This window comes from Hylobates moloch, unplaced genomic scaffold, assembly GCF_009828535.3.
Source record: "Hylobates moloch isolate HMO894 unplaced genomic scaffold, HMol_V3 SCAFFOLD_20, whole genome shotgun sequence".
Taxonomy (NCBI): domain Eukaryota; kingdom Metazoa; phylum Chordata; class Mammalia; order Primates; family Hylobatidae; genus Hylobates; species Hylobates moloch.
The window spans coordinates 26,129,733-26,148,846 of NW_026652295.1; the positions used below are offsets into that span (position 1 = coordinate 26,129,733).

The window sequence follows — 19,114 nt, forward strand, 5'->3', positions numbered from 1 at the left end:
TGCTTTGGCTTCATGGTGTTGGTTCCAGTCTTCTATGTCATGGCTCCCTCCATCCTACAGTGTGCTGGGTCCAATCACTATTTCATGAAGCCTTCATTCTCAAAAGCAGATACATGAGGAAGAGATAAATAGAGGTTATTTCCTTCTCTTATGGACATAACCTGGAAGCTTTACATACATTTTCTCTCTTATGCCTTTACTTAGAAATTGGTCACATGATGACGCTGACTGTCAAGGGAAGTTACTGTAATCTTTTCATGGGTGGCTATGAGCTCAGCTAATTTTCCACTTCTTGGAAAAAACAAAAATAATGAATGGACAACTAGCCATCTTTGCCATAGCGTGATATTTGGAGACGTGCAGGTAAAAACAACACAAAATGCCAAATGGCTGAAATGTTTGCCTCTACTAAGAGGAATAAGATAGGAGAGACCACTGTTTCGCATACACATATTTTTTGGAGTAATTGAGCTTTTAAAACGTGTATGGTTAACTTTGATTAAAAATTTTGTTAATAAAAAAAAGCTTTAAACTAAGAACCAAAGTATGGATAAATAATTCCGGGCGTGGTGGCGGGCGCCTGTAGTCCCAGCTACTCGGGAGGCTGAGGCAAGAGAATGGCGTTAACCCGGGAGGCGGAACTTGCAGTGAGCCGAGATTGCGCCACTGCACCGCAGCCTGGGCGACAGCGCAAGACTCTGTCTCAAAAAAGAAAATAAATTAATAATAATAATAATAATAATAATAATTCAGCCAGGCTAAAGTGAGAAAGGGAAAGAGCATTCCATGAGGGAAAATCACTTGTTGGAAGAGGAAAACTAGATCCATCTTGAGGCAAAAACCCAAATGGGACTGAGCATGGAAAACAAGGGGTAAGGAAGTGGATTGGGTTGAGGTTGAAGATTTCAGGCAGGTCAAGGCAGCAAACACTACAATATAAGGGCTCTTCCAAGGAAAAAGAAAAGGATGATTCTTTGTGAATTCACAGAAACAAGCAAAGGTGGTCTTCACTCAAGATGTTAATGCAATCTAACGTAAAATATCCTGACATTGACAGTGTGAAAATACAGCAGGGGTCCATTCCCGCAGGATTTCCCCTGTGTTCCCTGTTGTTTAGACTGTGATTGATTTGCGTGGGCCTCTGAAGAGAAACCGACTCCGGTGTGAACGGTTTTAGGAACCTCCGTCTCCTGCTGGCTCCCAGGTGCGCTATCAGACGCAGCGAGACGCGGTGAGCCGACAGAAGAGCTGACCAGGCTCACCTGCCGCCTCAGGTCGAAGGCAAACCCCGTGCGCCCCGTCGGCCCTGTCACGCCCGCAGCCTGCTCAGGCGCCTTCTGCCTCGGGACCAGGAAGCGGAAGAAAGGGAGAGACCGGCCCGGCAACTACGTTTCTATCATGTCTCGAACATTTGTGTGAGTCCCACGAAAGCTAAGCCTGTTTATTCCCCCTCGAAGCGTTTCCACTCAGTTCTCGATCATTCATGTGAAAACGAGCCATCTCCACGTCTCCCAAACGTCTTCAAACCGTGTCCTAAGTCTTGTAAGGCCGCCTGTGGGTTCCTATTACAAATTCTGAAATAAAATACTCGGAAAATGTGGGGTATCAAGACGAGGTGGCCGAGTGGTTAAGGCGATGGACTGCTAATCCATTGTGCTCTGCACGCGTGGGTTCGAATCCCACCCTCGTCGGGCGAGGTCTTTTAATACGAAGAGGAAGAAACAATACCAAGTCCAGCCAACTTCCCTTTCAACTCTCCTGGAGTTCAGGTCCCTGGCCTTGGAGAGGAAAAAGCAGCTCTCGTAATTCTGTACCATCAGTATTACCATGGTGTTGCTGGGTTTTTTAACTTTATGGTTGATTGGGTATTGATTGTCAATATTGTGCGCGTGATCAGTTTAATGAATATTCTTCTGGTGGGCTTCCTACCTGATGACTGCAAAAACGCCTTCGAGCCTGAGAAAGGGGAGAGGGCAATAGAGAGGAGAGGAAGGTGACGGTGGGGCTAGAAAGAGAGAGAGATGAAGCTGCCAAAAAGGGGGAAAAACTCGAGGTGTGGTTACCCCAGCCCCTTCTTTTAGAAATCATTACTACTGTGAACATTAGAATAAATTCATCAAAAAGATAAGCAGAAAATAAAAACAGCACGACAAATACACCAAGGCAGAAATTCAATTACTTAGATTCTCAAGACAAATCGAGGGACCAACATTGAAGAAACGTGTAGCACTGACGACATGGCCACAAGATTTTTGTTTTGTTAAAAAAAAAAAAAAAAAAAAAGCAAGCCGGGCGCAGTGGCTCAAGTCTGTAATCTCAGAACTTTGGGAGGCCGAGGCGGGTGGATTACCTGAGGTCAGGAGTTCAAGACCAGGCTGGCCAACTTGGCGAAACCCCGTCTCTACTAAAAAATACAAAAAAATTAGCAGGGTGTGATGGGCGCCTGTAATCCCAGCGACTCGGGAGGCTGAGGCGCGAGAATCGCTTGAACGCAGGAGGCGGAGGTTGCAGTGAGCCGAGATGGCGCCACTGCTCTCCAGCCTGGGTAAGAGAAAGAGACTCTCTCAAAAAACAAACAAAACACGTTATGAAATTTGGAGGTAAGTTATTTTCAAGTCTTCTTCATGATAATCTTAATAGCTGCATTATAGTCACAGGAGTTGACAAACTTTAGCAATTCTTCTGTTTTCGAAATGTATTTTAGGAAAATTAACGAGTCAAAGGATTGTTGCAAAAATCGGTCAGAGGCTTTGAACGTCTTCTGGTTATTGCTGGTAATTAGTGATTTCTATTTCAGTGTATGTTGTTTCTCTTTGCAATCAACAGTGCAAGAGGGACCCAGTTACCCCACTGACACTTTGACATAGGATAGGTATTCAAGGAGGTGACCATGTTCTTGGGACACAACAACCGTGGTGACCATACAGTCAACACAATAAGCCTCAGCATTCACACTGAAATTGAGCTCATTCAAATGAACAGCTATCATGAGGAAATTTCCCCTAGAGACAGCATGCGCATTTTGATTTACCTGTCCTTAGACTGAGGCTTTGCTCATTACAATAGTAAAAAACACACCTCTGGCTGGAGATTTAAGATGCCTGTGAGACATACCATGTATGAACAAGCATGTACAGCTACTGCGCATGTGCACTCAGAGGACCACCCAGAAGATGATTACTAGTAACACTTCTCACCTCCTTCTAAATAGTCATGTAAGACTCCCATAAAGGGAGCCTCCCTAGCGCCAATCTTTGCTGTCTCATCCTTAGGAGCAGCCCGCCCTGAATTCTCTCTCTCTCAGGGTGTGCTGTCTATTATGCCCCTAACTTACAAAATATTCTTTTTCCTTTGCAATAAATTAATCTACGCTGCACTTCTTTTGCTGTGTGTCTCTGGTTTAAATTCTTTATAACTAAGAAGACAAGAACCGCCGGGCGCGGCGGCTCACGCCTGTAATGCTAGCATTTTGGGAGGCTGAGGCGGGCGGTTCACTTCATGTCAAGAGTTCCAGACCAGCCTGGTCAACATGGTGAAACCCCATCTCTGCTAAAAATGCAAAAATTAGCCGGGCATGGTGGCGCACGCCTGAAATCGCAGCTACTCGGGTGGCTGAAGCAGGTGAATCGCCTGAACTCGGGAGGCAGAGGCTGCAATGAGCCAAGATCACGCCACTGCACTCCAGCCTGGGCAACAGAGTGACACTTTGTTAAAAAAAAAAAGACCCGAGGTCTTACAACAGCCATCAACAACTTGACAAGCTGAATTACATTATTTATTTTATTTATTTATTTATTTATTTATTTATTTGAGACGGAGTCTCCCTCTGTCACCTAGGCTGGAGTACAGCGGTGTGATCTCCGCTCACTGCAACCTCCGCCTCCCGGGTTCAAGCGATTCTTCTGCTTCCGTCTCCCGAGTAGCTGGGACTGCAGACACCCAGCACCACCCCCGGCTAATTTTTTTTTTTTTTTGAGACGGAGTCTCGCTCTGTCGCCCAGGCTGGAGTGCAGTGGCGCGATCTCGGCTCACTGCAAGCTCCGCCTCCTGGGTTCACGCCATTCTCCTGCCTCAGCCTCTCCTAGTAGCTGGGACTACAGGCGCCCGCCACCACGCCCGGCTAATTTTTTGTATTTTTAGTAGAGACGGGGTTTCACCGTGGTCTGGATCTCCTGACCTCTAGCAATCCGCCCGCCTCGGCCTCCCAAAGTGCTGGGATTACAGGCATGAGCCACCATGCCTGGTCAACAATTATTTATATACTTTATATAAAATCACATATATGTTACATATTTATATATATTTTGGATATATCAAGTAGAAAGGCAAGAAGTTTTCCATATTCTGTTCTTTAATTATGCATTTACTTGCTATAAATCTATCAGTCCTTAGAATTATTTACCTCAAATATATTTCCTTTTACTTTTCAAATAGATTTTTTAAACAATTAATTCATATATATTCATATATGTATATTTATATATATGATATATATGATAAATATATTATATAATATATCATATATTATATATCATACATTAAATATCATATATATGATAACCAACCTGACTTTTATTACTTCCTTGCATTTTTAAGAATTGTTTAATCACCAATTATTTTATTCTTAAACACCATTGTTTACCTATGTCTGAACGTTATATAAATAGAATCATATCTCCAGTATTTTTTCTATGTTTTTCCTTAATAATATTCTATAAATTTCATTCTTGTTGTTGTAGATAGTTCATCCCTTTGTTTTTATATAGCATGTCATAACATAAACATACTGCAACATATTTATCCTTTGAATTCATTTTCCATTGCTGTGTAAAAAATTACCGTAAAATGTAGTTGCTGAAAACATTTTTTGGCGGCTGGGTGCGGTGGCTCACGATTGTAATCCCAGCACTTTGGGAGACCAAGGCAGGCGGATCACAAGTTTAAAAGATCGAGACCATCCTGGCCAACGTGGTGAAACCCCGTCTCTACCAAAAATACAAAATTAGCTGGGCGTGGTGACACGCTCCTGTAGTCCCAGCTACTCGGGAGGCTGAGCCAGGAGAATCGCTTGAACCCGGGAGACGGAGGTTGCAGTGAGCCGAGGTCGCACCACTGCACTCCAGCCTGATGACAGAGCAGGACTCTGTCTCAAAAAAAAAAAAAAAAAAAAAAAGGAAAAAAAATTGGCTTCTAATTTCTGTGGGTGAGGATTCTGGGAGTGGTTTATCTGGGTTCTGTGGCTCAGGGTCGCTCACAAAGCTACAATCAAGGTGGCAGCAGGAGCTTCAGTCATCTCGAGGCTAGACTGGTGAAGGACTGGCTTTCATGATCACTGACATGGTTGTTAACAGCATGTTAGACTGAGGATGTAAGTACTCACCAACTATTGTCTGGAGGCCACTCTCAGTTCCTTGCCATTTGAAGTCTCCACAGGACTGCTCACAACATAGCAACTTGTTTCATCAGAGCAAGCAATTCAGAAGAGCCAGAGTGAGTACGAGCAAGAGAAAAGTCAGAATCTTTTATAACCTAATTTTGGAAGTGACATCCTATCACTTTTGCTTATGCTGTTCATTGAAAATGTTTCAGTAGGCCTAGCCCACCATTCACGGGGATGGAATTACACAAGGGCATGATTAACAGGAGCTGGGTATCATGGGGGGCTCTCTTAGAAGCTGCCTACCACACATTTTAGGTTAATGAAGATTTGTATTTCCGTTTACTTCTAGGGCCCTTCTTGTACATTTCTTCTGATGCATATGTGCTCAGGTTGCTGAGTCATAAATTACGGATATGTCATGGGTCTGGCTTTGTTCAATGTGATGTTGATGAGATAGATCCATGTAATTATAGTTCATTTTCATTGTGCTGTACTGTTCCATGGTTTGGACCCCACAATTTATTTATCCATCCTACTGTCAATTGACCTTTTTTTCAAGTTTTGCCTATTATAAATTACATTTTTGGAGATTTTTCCACATATCTCAGGGCACATTTGCACTGGATATACACACAGAAATGAAATGCTGACTCCTATGATATGCATAATTTATTAGATAATTTTATTAGATACCCCTCAAATTTTCAGAGATAGTATCGTGCACCTGCAGCATACATTAAGTTCCTGTTGCTTCAACTTCTTTCCAAAATTTAATATGGTCAGGCTTTTTAATTTCACTATTTTCCTGGGTGTTAATGGGTCAAAATTGCTTATTTATTCTGTAAATACCTGATTAGTAATGCCGTTAAGTCCTTTTTATATTATTATTACTATTCAATATTTCATTTTGTGAAATGCCTCTTCAAATACTTGATTTTTGTTTTTCTGTTCCTTTCTTACTGCTGTGTAGTAGTTCTTTCTATATTTTGACTACAAGCTCTTTGTTGATTCCATGTTTTATAAACACAATTCCCCTACGCTGTAACTTGCCGTTTGAACCTCTGAATCTCTTAATAACTTGAGGAACAAAAGATTTTTGTTTTAATGAATCTAAATTTATTTATACGTGTGTATCTGTGTCATATATTATATATGTACATATGTGTAAGTGTTTTATGGGTTTTGTTTTACAAATCTTCTGCTCCCTGAAAGTCATAAAGATATTTCCCTTTATTAACATTTAGAAGCTATCTTGTTCTACCTTTTACATTTATATCTAAAATGCACCTAGAACTGATATTTATGTATAGTGGGAGGGAAAATCACCTGGAATATCTATCATCTATCTATCTATCTATCATCATCTATCTATCTATCTATCTATCTATCTATCTATCTATCTATCTATCATCTATCTAAATTCATTTATCTAGAGATAAGTATATTCATTTTGGTATTAAAATGACCAAGCACTTGGTGGGGCGCAGTGGCTCATGCCTGTAATCCCAGCACTTTGGGAGGACGAGGCAAGTGGATCATTTGAGGTCAGGAGTTCGAGACCAGCCTGCCCAACATGGTGAAAGCACATCTCTACTAAAAATACCAAAAATTAGCTGGGCATAGTGGCACACACCTGTAGTCCCAGCTACTCAGGAGGCTGAGGCTCGAGAACTGCTTGAACCCCAGGGGGCAGAGGTTACAGTGGGCTGAGATTGTGCCACTCTGCTCTAGCCTGGGCGACAGAGCGAAACTCTGTCTCAAAAAAAAAGAAAAAGAAAAAGACCAATCACCATTTGTTGAAAAAAACCATCTTTTCCCTCTCTGCTCTGCAGACTTACTTTTTCTATCACCAGATGCCCATATATGTGGTCCTTTTCATTTCTCCACTCTCTTTCTCTTGTCTATTTATCTAACTTTATAATCCCCCACACTCTTATTTACTATAGCTTTATAAGTCTTGATATGTGGTAACAGAAAACTTGACCTATTCTTCCCCTTCAAGATTTGCTTGTTCTGTATTGCCTGTCTGTACTTACATATATATTTTGGAATTATTTTGTAATTTTCTGCCAAAAAAAAGCTGCTATGATTTTGGATAATATTTCCTGAATCTGTAGATCAGTTTGATTATAATAGGTATCTTTAAAATTATGAGATCTGGCCGGGCACGGTGGCTCACATCTGTAATCTCAGCACTTCGGGAGGAAGAGGTGGATGGATCACTTGAGGTTAGGAGTTCGAGACCAGCCTGGCCAACATGGTGAAACTCCATCTCTAATAAAAATACAAAAATCAGCTGGGTGTGGTGACACATGCCTGTAATCCCAGCTGCTTGGGAGGCTGAGGCACGAGAATCACTTGAACTTGGAAGGCGGAGGTTGCAGTGAGCTGAGACCGCACCACTGCACTCCAGCCTGGGTGACAGAGTGAGATTCTAGCTCAAAAATAATAATAATAACAAAATAATAAAATAATGAAATCTTACAATGTACATATTACCTTTCAATTATTTAGATTTTCTCTAGTTTATCTCAATAGCATCATACTATTTTTCTACATAGAAAAATGGCCAACATTTTACTAGGTATATTTCAGATATCTTTTGGTTTTTTGCTACTACATGTGATATTATTTTTTAATTTTTATTTTATTAATACATTACAATTCAACTCATTTCTTAAATCTGTTATAGAAAGCCTGATATTGGTTCATTGTATGGATGCTGATATAAGGAGAAGCAGGCCTGCAATTAGAAACATCGTATTAGGAAGAGTTAGCCTCACATCAGGTGATGCAGGATACACATATGTGTACAAGACCATAGACCACTAGGAAAACTCAGTCTAAGTTATGACTGAGGTTTCCCTGCTCAACCAGCATGCCTCTTTCATGAAGGATCTAAGCAGTGGTCCTCAACCCACGGTGATTTTGCCCCATTAGGAGATATTTGACAATGTATAGAGACATTCTTGTTGTCACCAGTGGAGAGGAGATGCTACGGTATCCAGTGGATAAAGGCCAGGGATGCTCCCAAACATCCTCCAATGCAAAGGACAGCTCCCCATGACAAATAATTTTCCAGCCTAAAATGTCAGTATCTTCAAATTTGAGAAACCCTGATACACTATGATACATATTAATATATACACATATATATAGAGAAAATATATCAAATGACAATTTTACTCTCTTTTGGATCAATACCCAACTCCTTTGCTGACATTCAAGACCCTCCATGCCCTCTACTTACCTTACTGCTCCTTAGAATGAAGTTTCAGTCTCGCTCACCTATGTCATGTGAATTCCTATCTCCAATACATTTCTTAGGATCTTTAAGTAACCTACCCTGCACCTTTAGCTTTGACTAATGTATACTTCTTCAAAGACTATTTCCAGGTCTACCCTTCTACATAGACTATAGAGAAAAGTGATTATTTGCTTCTCTCAACTCTGATATGTGATGCTTCCTCATATACCCAGCTAATAAGACATTTGCCCAGGTTTACCTTCTTTTGGATGATAGTTCTCAAACTACCCCACTCACTTGGGTAGAGTTGATCTGCTTCTGTCAAACATATACAGAAATATGTAGATCTCTTTTTCTAGCACATGATATCACTGAATAATCATTTTTTCCCAATGTGGTATCTTCTGATAAAATGAGAACTCTAGACGTTTTTCTTCAAACAGAAAATATGCTGTATGGATTGCATGTTCGTGCCCCCCCCCAAATTCACACATTGAAATCCTAACCTCCAATATCATGGTATTAGGAGGTGGGGCCTTTGGGAGGTAATTAGACCATGAGGGTGGAGTCCTCTTGAATGGGATTAGCGCCTTTGTAAAAGAGACCCCAGAGGGCTCTCTTGCCTTCTTTCTGCCAGGTGAGAATACAATGAGAAGTCTGCAACCTGGAAGAGGGCCCTCACCAGAACCTGACCACATTGGCACCCTGATCTCAAACTTTTCGCCTCCAGAACAGAGATAAATAAATTCCTATCATTTATAAACCACCCAGTCTATGGCTCTTTGTTATAGCAGCCTACACTGACTAAAATATATACCAATCAAAACTAATTGTAGGCTGGGCGTGGAGGCTCATGTCTGTAATCCCAGTACTTTGGCAGGCCAAGGCAGGCAGATCACTTGAGATCAGGAGCTGGAGTTTGAGATCAGCCTGGCCAACATGGTGAAACTGCATCTCGACTAAAAATACAAAAATTAGCCAGGCATGGTAGCAGGTGCCTGTAATCCCAGCTACTCAGGAGGCTGAGGCAGGAGAATCGCTTGAACCTGGGAGGTGGAGGTTGCAGTGAGCCAAGATGGCTTCACTTAATTGTATACTTATACATTGTGATGTTCTCTTTCTCTTTTATACATTCTCCACTACACAGCTTTAATGCAACCCATCCTGGGCCATAGGAATAAACTCATAGTATTAGACACAACTTGAATCACATATAATAATACTAACAGAATATTTAAAAACACTAACAGAGACCTAGAGTGACACAGAGACAGATTAGCACCTAGAGACACACCATGTGAGAAACAGACATGCCATAAAACAGACACAATCACACCTGCACACATTACGATAAGGCACTGAGGGCCAACATGTACCAGACACTGTGCTAAGCACTTCCTAGTCAAATTTACATAACATTCTCATAAAAAACTATGAGACAGGTACAAATAATTTCCACTTAAAAGTGAATAAATCCAAGGCACAAAAATATGATTTTCCCAAGGTCATCAGATGATAAATTGGGGCCGGGGTAGGAATTTTACCTGTCTGGTCTTTGACCTTAATTACTACTCTGAAGTATCCCCTTCCTCAAGTTATAATGAGGCTGGTTTCTTCTCTTTCTTCAGATCTCAGGTCTAAGAGGCCTTTCAAGTTTCCACATTTAAAGAGCCAACATTGCCTTGCTTCATTGTCGTTAAGAACTCACGACTATTTGAAAGTATTTATTATCCTCTACTTTTGTATAGCTGCTTGCCCTTCCAAGAGTTAGGCAAGAGAGGCTTCCTTCATCTAGGATTGCCAGATATAGCATATAAAAATATAAAATGCCCACTTAAATTCGAACTTCAGATTTTTAACATATCTCATGCATTATTTGAGAGTTACTTATATTAAATGCTTATATTCATTGTTTATTTGAAATTCAAATTTAATAGGGCATCCTATATTTTATGTGGCAACCCTCTCCATCACAGTCAACTCATCTATGGAGTCTTTCATATAGTTATTTTTTTTGTTTGGTTGGTTGGGTTTTTCTTTCTTTTTTTTTTTTTTTTTGAGATGGAGTCTTGCCCTGTCTCCCAGGCTGGAGTCAATGGCGCAATCTCGGCTCACTGCAACCTCTGCCTCCCAGGTTCAAGCGATTCTCCTGCCTCAGCCTCCCAAGTAGCTGGGATTACAGGCGGGTGCCACCAGGCACACTAATTTTTTTTTTTTTTTTTGTATCTTTAGTACAGACAGGGTTTCACCATGTCGGCCAGGCTGGTGTCGAACTCCTGACCTTGTGATCCACCCGCCTTGGCCTCCCAAAATGCTGAGATTACAGGTGTGAGCCACTGCGCCCAGCCTCATATGGTTGTTTTTAAATGTATACCTTCAATGTAGAAATACAATAAGTATTTCTATGGCTGTGGTTCAGGAAATCCATGTAACTGCTTGAATTGGGTGCAGGAACTGGCATTTTTACAGATTTGCAGGGAGAATGTTCATAGATATTTCTAGATAAACAAATGGATCAATGCTTTTTACCTTTGCTCTCTTGCCAAGTGAGCACTAGCTCCTTTTTATGTAGGATTTTTCCTTAGAACTTTCTCAGACTTGGTGATTCCCCAGCTGTTCTTACACAAACCTCCTCAACTCCCTTTGCCTTATAGAAAGACATAGAGAGACAATGTGTTTGTGAAAGCAGTCTGAAGATGTGGATCCTCATGGTGGACTCACCGCCCACTGTGTCTTGTTTCTCTTTTCATTCCAGGCTTCTAGTCCCTATTTTTTCTCATATTCAAAATATTATAAACCATTCAGATTCTTGAAGCGATGAGCAAAATAATTCATACAAAATTATTTGTAGGTTCTCAAAAGCAAGAGAAGTGCCACTAATTGCTATTATATGATATGTGCCTCTCACATTCAGAAACAGACACACAAGAAGGCATCAAGCACAGAACAGGAATTGAAGTTATTGCCAGGACCAGTATCTTTTGGAACTCAATTGCCTTAATACAGGTCCAGGAAAATGTATACCCACAAAATAAGCATATCCCTACAACCAGCAGACTAGGTGGAAATAGTAAGAGGAAATGTTTTGGGAACTCACTTCTACAACTCCCCTGATGTGGTTCCTAAGTGTGGTGGCATATCCAGAATGGATGATATGCCCAGGCATCTGCTTCACCAATACTGGGGCCCATTGCTGAGTTGGGAACAGAGTTAGGGAAATTACATATTCTCCTGGGATACAAATACTAGATAAGTAATTAGATTATTTGATATAATTTTCCTTTGTGTTGTGGAGAACCAAATGAGGCCATAAGTACATAAACAAGGGAGATCCTTAACCTGGAAGGTCAGGAGAAATATCCCAGGGTAGGTGGCATCAAAGCCATAAACTGAAGGAATGAGAAGCTGTGGAGGCATCAATATTCAATACTTTTTGACCAACATCTGTCTGATAGGATTAAGTCCCTACTCTGGAGAAGCCTCCATCTTATTGGGAGTTACTTTTTCAACTTTACATAGTAGAAATATTTTCTAGTTTGTCATTTGTTTTCTATCCTTATTTGCTGATATCTGTTAAAACATTTTAAATGCATACATACTAAACTTTCCTTTTTGTGTTTTTATTATGTTCAGAATGAAATGCAAAACACAAATCAAAAGAAGCAGTTTTCTGTATTTTTCAATCTGAAGAAATTATATTACCATTGCGTGCATCAAGTCTTTCCTTTTCAACATTAAATGCATTGTTACTGTTTGCACACTTCCTATATAAAATAGGTCCTAAGAAAAATTTGAGGTGATAGAACATATATAATCTGCAAAAGTACCACCCACAAATCCTATAGTCCTATATAGGCTATTTATTTTTATCGACTTTTTAATGGAAATCCAATCAAAGGAGAAAGCAGTTGAGATGGGTGTGGCAGAATGTGAGTGAAAGGTGTGATCTCACCAGTCCCAACAAAAGGAGAACATCAGACCAGAGCCCTTCAGGTGCACTCGGGAGGCTTCAAAGTTGGATGCCTGAGGAGAGCTCCTCAGTGTAAAAGAAGGTGAGTTTTAATTCTTGCATTATTTCTATGTTTTATTAGAAGTCACTTTAATGAGGGATATGTGTTTATTATGGGGAACTTTTTTTCATTTAAAGACTAAGTAAACAGTCTAGGAAGTATAGGAATTGTCTCACATAATTTTTTTAAATGAAATTCCTCTGCCCCCTAAACCTTGAAAATTTTTTGGATAAAATGTTACTAAGGATTCTGCGGAGTTGTCCTTAAAAATATAAATGCTTGTATCACATCATGGAACTATTTAATGTTATGTCAATATTATTTGTTGGACCTAAACTAAAATGGAAAAGTCACAGAAACATGGACAATAGTTTATGGAGCTTAAAAATCTTATAAGGCACTAAGGTATTAGGCAACAACGACACTAAAGAATAGTATAATTATAAGTAGATGTGGTTAATTAAACAAAAACAAGACTGGCCCCTTTCTAAAGCAGTTATGTATAGGTATGAATCATATTTCACTTGCAATCTCTTGCTAGCATTTTTTAAAAATTTCCCCCAGAGGAGGATGCATCATTTATGGAAGTACTGCAATACCAAGATGATGTGTGGAGTGGACAGAGGAAGTTGTTATTCTACCTCCTACTTCCAAAAGTCCATTTAATATATTGTTCCTTGGATACAGGACATATCAGATATTAAATTGATAAGAACAGACATTACACTTGATGTTAGCCAAAAGGCCGAGAAGCAATTTGTTATATTTAACTCCTAATTTTGGCCTAAGTACTGTCAAAGTCAAAATAAAATATAGAGATGAATCTCTAAACATTTTATTTGGGAATCACAAAATTGCAGTTCGAGACATATGCACAGACTGGGGTGGTCCTCAGTATGTCTGAAGAACAGAGAAAGTTGGAGATTTTACTGGAAAGAGAAACATTATATATTGTTTTGAAAGAAAGCTAAATGGCACTAGAGAAGCTCTTGGGAGCTGGCAAGCTCTGACCTGCAAGTGACAGTAGTAAGTAAAATGTCTCAGAGTCACCAAAAGTCATTTCAGCAGCTACTAGGTAAAACTAGTCTTAGGAATAAAGCAAGCCATTTCAGCAGCTGAGCTTATGGAAAAGGTAAGAACCACATGAATGATGGTAGAGATCCCTTTACTGAATTCCATTAGCAGGGACAAAAGAGGTCTTTACCAGGAAAAACTGTCTGGAATGGTAAAGCAGAAAAATTACCATTAAGAAGAAAATTTATGCTTTTATGCTGACCCCACAGCATCATATTTCCACCTCTGGCTGCATATTGGTTCTTTTAAATAGGTAGTGGAGGTCTTCTACCAGTTCACAAGTGTAGGTATGCTGGTCAAGTGTGCTCAGCTAATAACTCCATGAAGTTTAACATTCCAAGGGATTTGTTAATAGCACCTAATAAGAACCTTTTTAAAACAGCTAGAAGTGGAAGGATCACTTGAGACCAGGAGTTCAAGACCAGCCTGGGCAATATAGTGAGAAACCGCACCCCCCCGCAACCCCTTGTCTCCACAAAAAAAATTTTAAAAATTAGCTGGGTGTGGTGGCACACACTTATAGTCCCAGCTACTCAGGAGGCTGAGGCAGGAAGATGGTTTGAACCCAGGAGTTCGAGGCTACAGTGAGCTATGATTGCACCACTGTGCCCCAGCCTGGGTGACAAAGGGAGACTCCATCTCAAACAAAAAAAAGAGTAACATTTTGACTCAACAGTTTGTTTCTTTTGTTGCTTAGTAGTGTTTCTTTGCATGGATATACCACAATATTTTAGCCATTCATCTATTGATGAACATTTGGATTATTTCCAGATTTAACTAATACAAATAAAGCTGCTATAAGTATTTTTGTACAAACCTTTATATGGACACATATTTCCTTTTCTCTTGAGTAGATACGTAGAAGTGTCATGGCTGAATCATACGGTAGTTAGCTGTATGATTAACTTTTTAAGAACCTATCAAAACGTTTTCCATAGTAGTTTTTACATGCATAGGACAAATTTATGAGAGTTCCAGTTCCTCTATGTCCTTTCCAATACTTCACCTTCAGTCTTTTAAATTTTAGGCATTCTAATAGATGTGTAGTGGTATTTGATTGTGATTTTAGTTTGCATTTCCCAAATGACTAATGATATGCAAAGTATTTTCCTGTGCTTATTTGCTAACAATACATTTTCTTTGAAGTGTCTGTTCATATCTTTTGCCCACTTATTTAATTAGGTTGTTTATCCTTAGTGTTGAGAGTACTATATTAAGTATTGTTCATTCTGGATACCAGTCCTTTATCAGGTAAGTGCATTTATAAGTATTTCCCTGAGTTTGTGGCCTGATTTTTCATTTTCTTAACACTGACTTTCAAAGAGCTATTTTTAATTTTGAAGAAATCCAATGCATCAGTTTGTTCTTCGTTGGATTCTGGTGTCATATCTAAGAAATCTTTGCCTAATCCAGTGTCACAAAAATTTCTCTTATATTTTCTTGTAGAGGTCTTGTAGTTTTAGGTTTTATGTTTAAATGTATGAACAGTTTTAATTTTTGCAAGGTATAGACACAAGTTCATATGTATATATTACATATCATATATATATATATTTTGCATGTGGATATTCAATTTTTCTAACACTATTTGTTGAAAAGACTATCCTTTTTCCACCAGGATGCCTTTGGGCCTTTTTCGAACATCAGTTGTTTATATACATGTTGGTTTGTTTCTGGATTCTCTATTGTGTTCCATTGACCTACTTGCCTATCTTACAACCATACCATGCTGTCTGGCTTTCTGAAGCTTTATAATTCTGTGAAATGAGGTAGTTGATAGCCACCCAGCTTTGTTCTTTTTCAGAGTTGTTTCGGCAACGGTAGATCCTTTTCATTTCCATATTAATTTTGGAATCAGATTGTCATTTCTGCAAAGAAACCTCCTGGGTTTTGACTGGGTTAGTGTTGAATTTGTATATTAGCTTGGGAATAATTGTTATCTTAACAATGCTGAGTTTTCTGGCCTATAAGCAAGTTTTATCTCTCCAAGTATTAAAGTCTTCTTCGATTTCTCTCAGAAATATTTTGTAGTTTTCAGGGTATAGATATTTCACATCTTTTGTCAAACTCATCCCTAAGTATTTCATATTTTAATTTTATTATAACATTTTTAAACATTTTATTTCTGATTGTTGCTAGTATATACAAATGCAGTTGAGTTTTTTATATTGATCTTGCATCCTACAGCCTTTCTGAACTCAAGCATTAACTCTAGTAACTTTTTGTACATTCTGTCTGATTTTCTACATGAGATGGCCATGTTATTTGAGAATAACGGTAAGTGCTATCTTTACAATTTAGAGATTCTTATTTCTTTCCTTCCATTGTTCCTTCTTTTCTTTCCTCTTTTTTTTCCCCCTAATTTCACTAGCTAGAATTTCCAATACAACATTGAATAGAAGTGGTGAAAGCAAACATGACTATCTTGTTTACGACCTTAGGGGGAAAACATTCAGTCTTTAAGTATAATGTTAGTTGTAGATTTTTTGTAAATACCCTTTATCACATGAGGAAGTTCTCCTCTATTTCTAGTTTACTGAGAGTTTTCATCAGTAATGAATGTTGAATTATGTCAAATGCTTTTTCTGCCTTATAGTGTGACAGTCCTCCACCAGCTTGCTTAAGGGTGATATCTGCTACTTGAACCCTGAAGGCTGGGTGATAAGCCAAGGCCATGGTACCCAGCCGAGGAGCAGGTATCCCTGAGAACCCAAATATCCCAGAGAGTATCTGAGAACCTACCAAAGAAAACAGTCTCCTTGCCTAAACACAGTAGGCAAAGACCAGAACATTAGCTTAAAAGCAGCTTAGAGATGGTGGCAGCACAGCTCTCTAGAGCTGTCTTGCTGCCGTCCAGGAATGCCCTCTATATAAGTCCTAATAAACTCATCTACTTATCAAGCTGAACTTGTCCAAGTCATACTTTGGTCTCTCGGTTCCTTCCGAGTTTGGGAGAAATGTTACAGTCCCAAGTTTTTCTTGTAACATTCCTCTGTTGAGATTTCTTAGTTTGTTAATATGGTATATTATGTTGATTGATTTTTCTAATGTTTAACCAACTCCACATTTTTTGGAAAAGCCAGGAATACTTGATCATGATGTATTATTGTTTTTACGTATTACTGAATTTGATTTTCTAAAATTTTGTTTAGAACTTTTGTATCTCTGTTCATGAAGGATATTGGTCAGTAAATTTCTTTGTTTATATTTGTCCAGTTCTAGTACCAAGATGATGTTGCCCTATGGAATGAATTAAGATAAAAGTTAACCAATATTTTAAGAAGCCAGACAGTAAATATTTTAGGCTGTGCAGACAATCAGGTCTCTGTCACAACAATTCAACTTTGCTGTTCTGGTGGAAAGTAGCCATAGATAATACACAAATTAGTGAATGTGATTGTGTTCCAATAACACTTTTTTTTGAAAATCAGGTGGTGGGTCATATTTGGTTTGTGGGCCATAGTTTGTTGACCTCTGAGTTAGGAAGTATTTCTTCCTGATTCTAACACTTCTATGAAAATGAAAAGCCAATTATAAAGAAAAACACAGTTGGAGAATTTACAGTGTAAGTTGCCAACCCCTATCTTAAACTATGGTAATAAGAATGATTGCTATTGAGCCAGAAACATGTGTGTAGTCACCTGATTCATGAGAAAGGTAACACTGCAATGCAAGGGTTGTCTTTTCAACAAATTGTGTTAGGTCAATGATATGTCCATATGGAAAAGTCCATATGGAAAAGATTGTTACAAATCAGTAAGTAAAGTACAAATAATTTAAAAATGGGCAAAGACATGAACATTCTCTTCCACTAAATGACATTCAATGTATATGAAGCATATGAATAGGTACACAATATTATGACTCATCAGGAAACTGAAAATGAAAGCAACAGTGAGATATCACTAACACATCCTATTCAGAAAGGCAAAACTTAAAAAGCCTAACAAGATAAAGGCAAAAATTTGAAGCAATTAAAATCATCTTATAGGAGTTTGAATTGGTTTATACATTTTAGAAAAATATTTGTCAGTGTTTACTAAACCTAAATATATGGTTACTTTAAAAACTGTTAATTCCATTCCTATTATATGCTCAAAGGAAATGAGCATAGGCTGGGTACAGTGGCTCATGCTTGTAATCCCAGCACTTTGGGAGGCTGAGGTGGGTGGATCACAAGGTCAGGAGATCAAGACAATCCTGGCTAACACAGTGAAACCCCGTCTCTACTAAAAATACAAAAAATTAACCGGGCGTGGTGGCACCCACCTGTAGTCCCAGCTACTCGGGAGGCTGAGGCAGGAGAATCACTTGAACTTGTGAGGTGGAGGTTGCAGTGAGCTGAGATTGTGCCACTGCACTCCAGCCTAGGTGACAAAGTGAGAATCCGTCTCAAAAAAAGAAATGAGCGCATATGTACACCAAAATACATACATAAAAATATTCATAAAACTTATATTCATAATAGAGAAAAAGATAAGCTGAAAGCAACTGAAAAGTAACCAAGGCCATTACATTTTAAATTGTTAACATTTCCTGAAATTGTCTTCTAAAACAATGTCTTCTTTTAATTCTTGAAGTACAGATGAACACTTTAGTCCTAATGACATCATCATTTACAGAACATGGTGAGTTAACCAACTATTTTACCATGCATGTATAAATCTCAATAAAACAAAGAAATTTTAGAACTCAAATCTATAAACTTTAAAGTATTGACTTTGTAACATGATTAATTTAAATGTAAATTTAAATATATGAGTTTGTGCCTGACATGGTGGCTCACGTCTGTATTCCCAGCATTTGGGAGGCTGAGATGGGCAGATCACCTGAGTTAGAGTTCGAAACCAGCCTCAACAACATGGAAAAACCCTATCTTTACCAAAAAAAAAAAAAAAAAAAAAAAAAAAAAATTGGCCAGGTATAGTCCCAGGTACTTGGGAGGCTGAGGTGGGAGGATCGCTTAAGCCTGGGAGGCAGAGATTTCAGTGAGCCAAGAATGCGTCATTGCACTCTGGCCTGAGAAACAGAGCCAGACCCTGTCTCAAAAAGAAAATATATATGTATATTAGTTTGATAAACTCCAATATAACTTTTTTACATAAAATTGACTTTTTTTAAGTTTATAAATATAAATATTTTAATATGATATTTAAATCCAATTTTGCTGGAAAGCCTAAATACAATGTGGAAGCTATTGACTTGTCCTATTATCAGTCTTACATACTATTATAAAAGAAATGATATACCATTATAGCTTCTCCCAACTATCCAAATGCTTATGGGTCAGGTGTGAAACCTACAAGATGAAGCAAATGAGGATTTATCTAGGGGTGACAGTTTTGTGGAAAGAAATGAGTATCAGGGAAGGCTACACAATGCAAAAACAAAATTCTATGAGGA

The 19,114-nt window shown here is 38.8% G+C and overlaps 2 non-coding genes across 2 annotated transcripts; one reads left to right on the forward strand and one right to left on the reverse strand.

Annotated features, from left to right (window-relative positions):
• The first annotated feature begins 1,609 nt into the window (after window positions 1-1,609).
• TRNAS-GCU (transfer RNA serine (anticodon GCU)) lies at window positions 1,610-1,691 on the forward strand. Its single transcript has one exon. It is a non-coding gene; the product is annotated as a tRNA-Ser (tRNA).
• An 11,511-nt stretch (window positions 1,692-13,202) lies between these two features.
• LOC116460559 (U2 spliceosomal RNA) lies at window positions 13,203-13,394 on the reverse strand. Its single transcript, XR_004245855.1, has one exon. It is a non-coding gene; the product is annotated as a U2 spliceosomal RNA (small nuclear RNA).
• Between the last annotated feature and the right edge of the window lie 5,720 nt (window positions 13,395-19,114).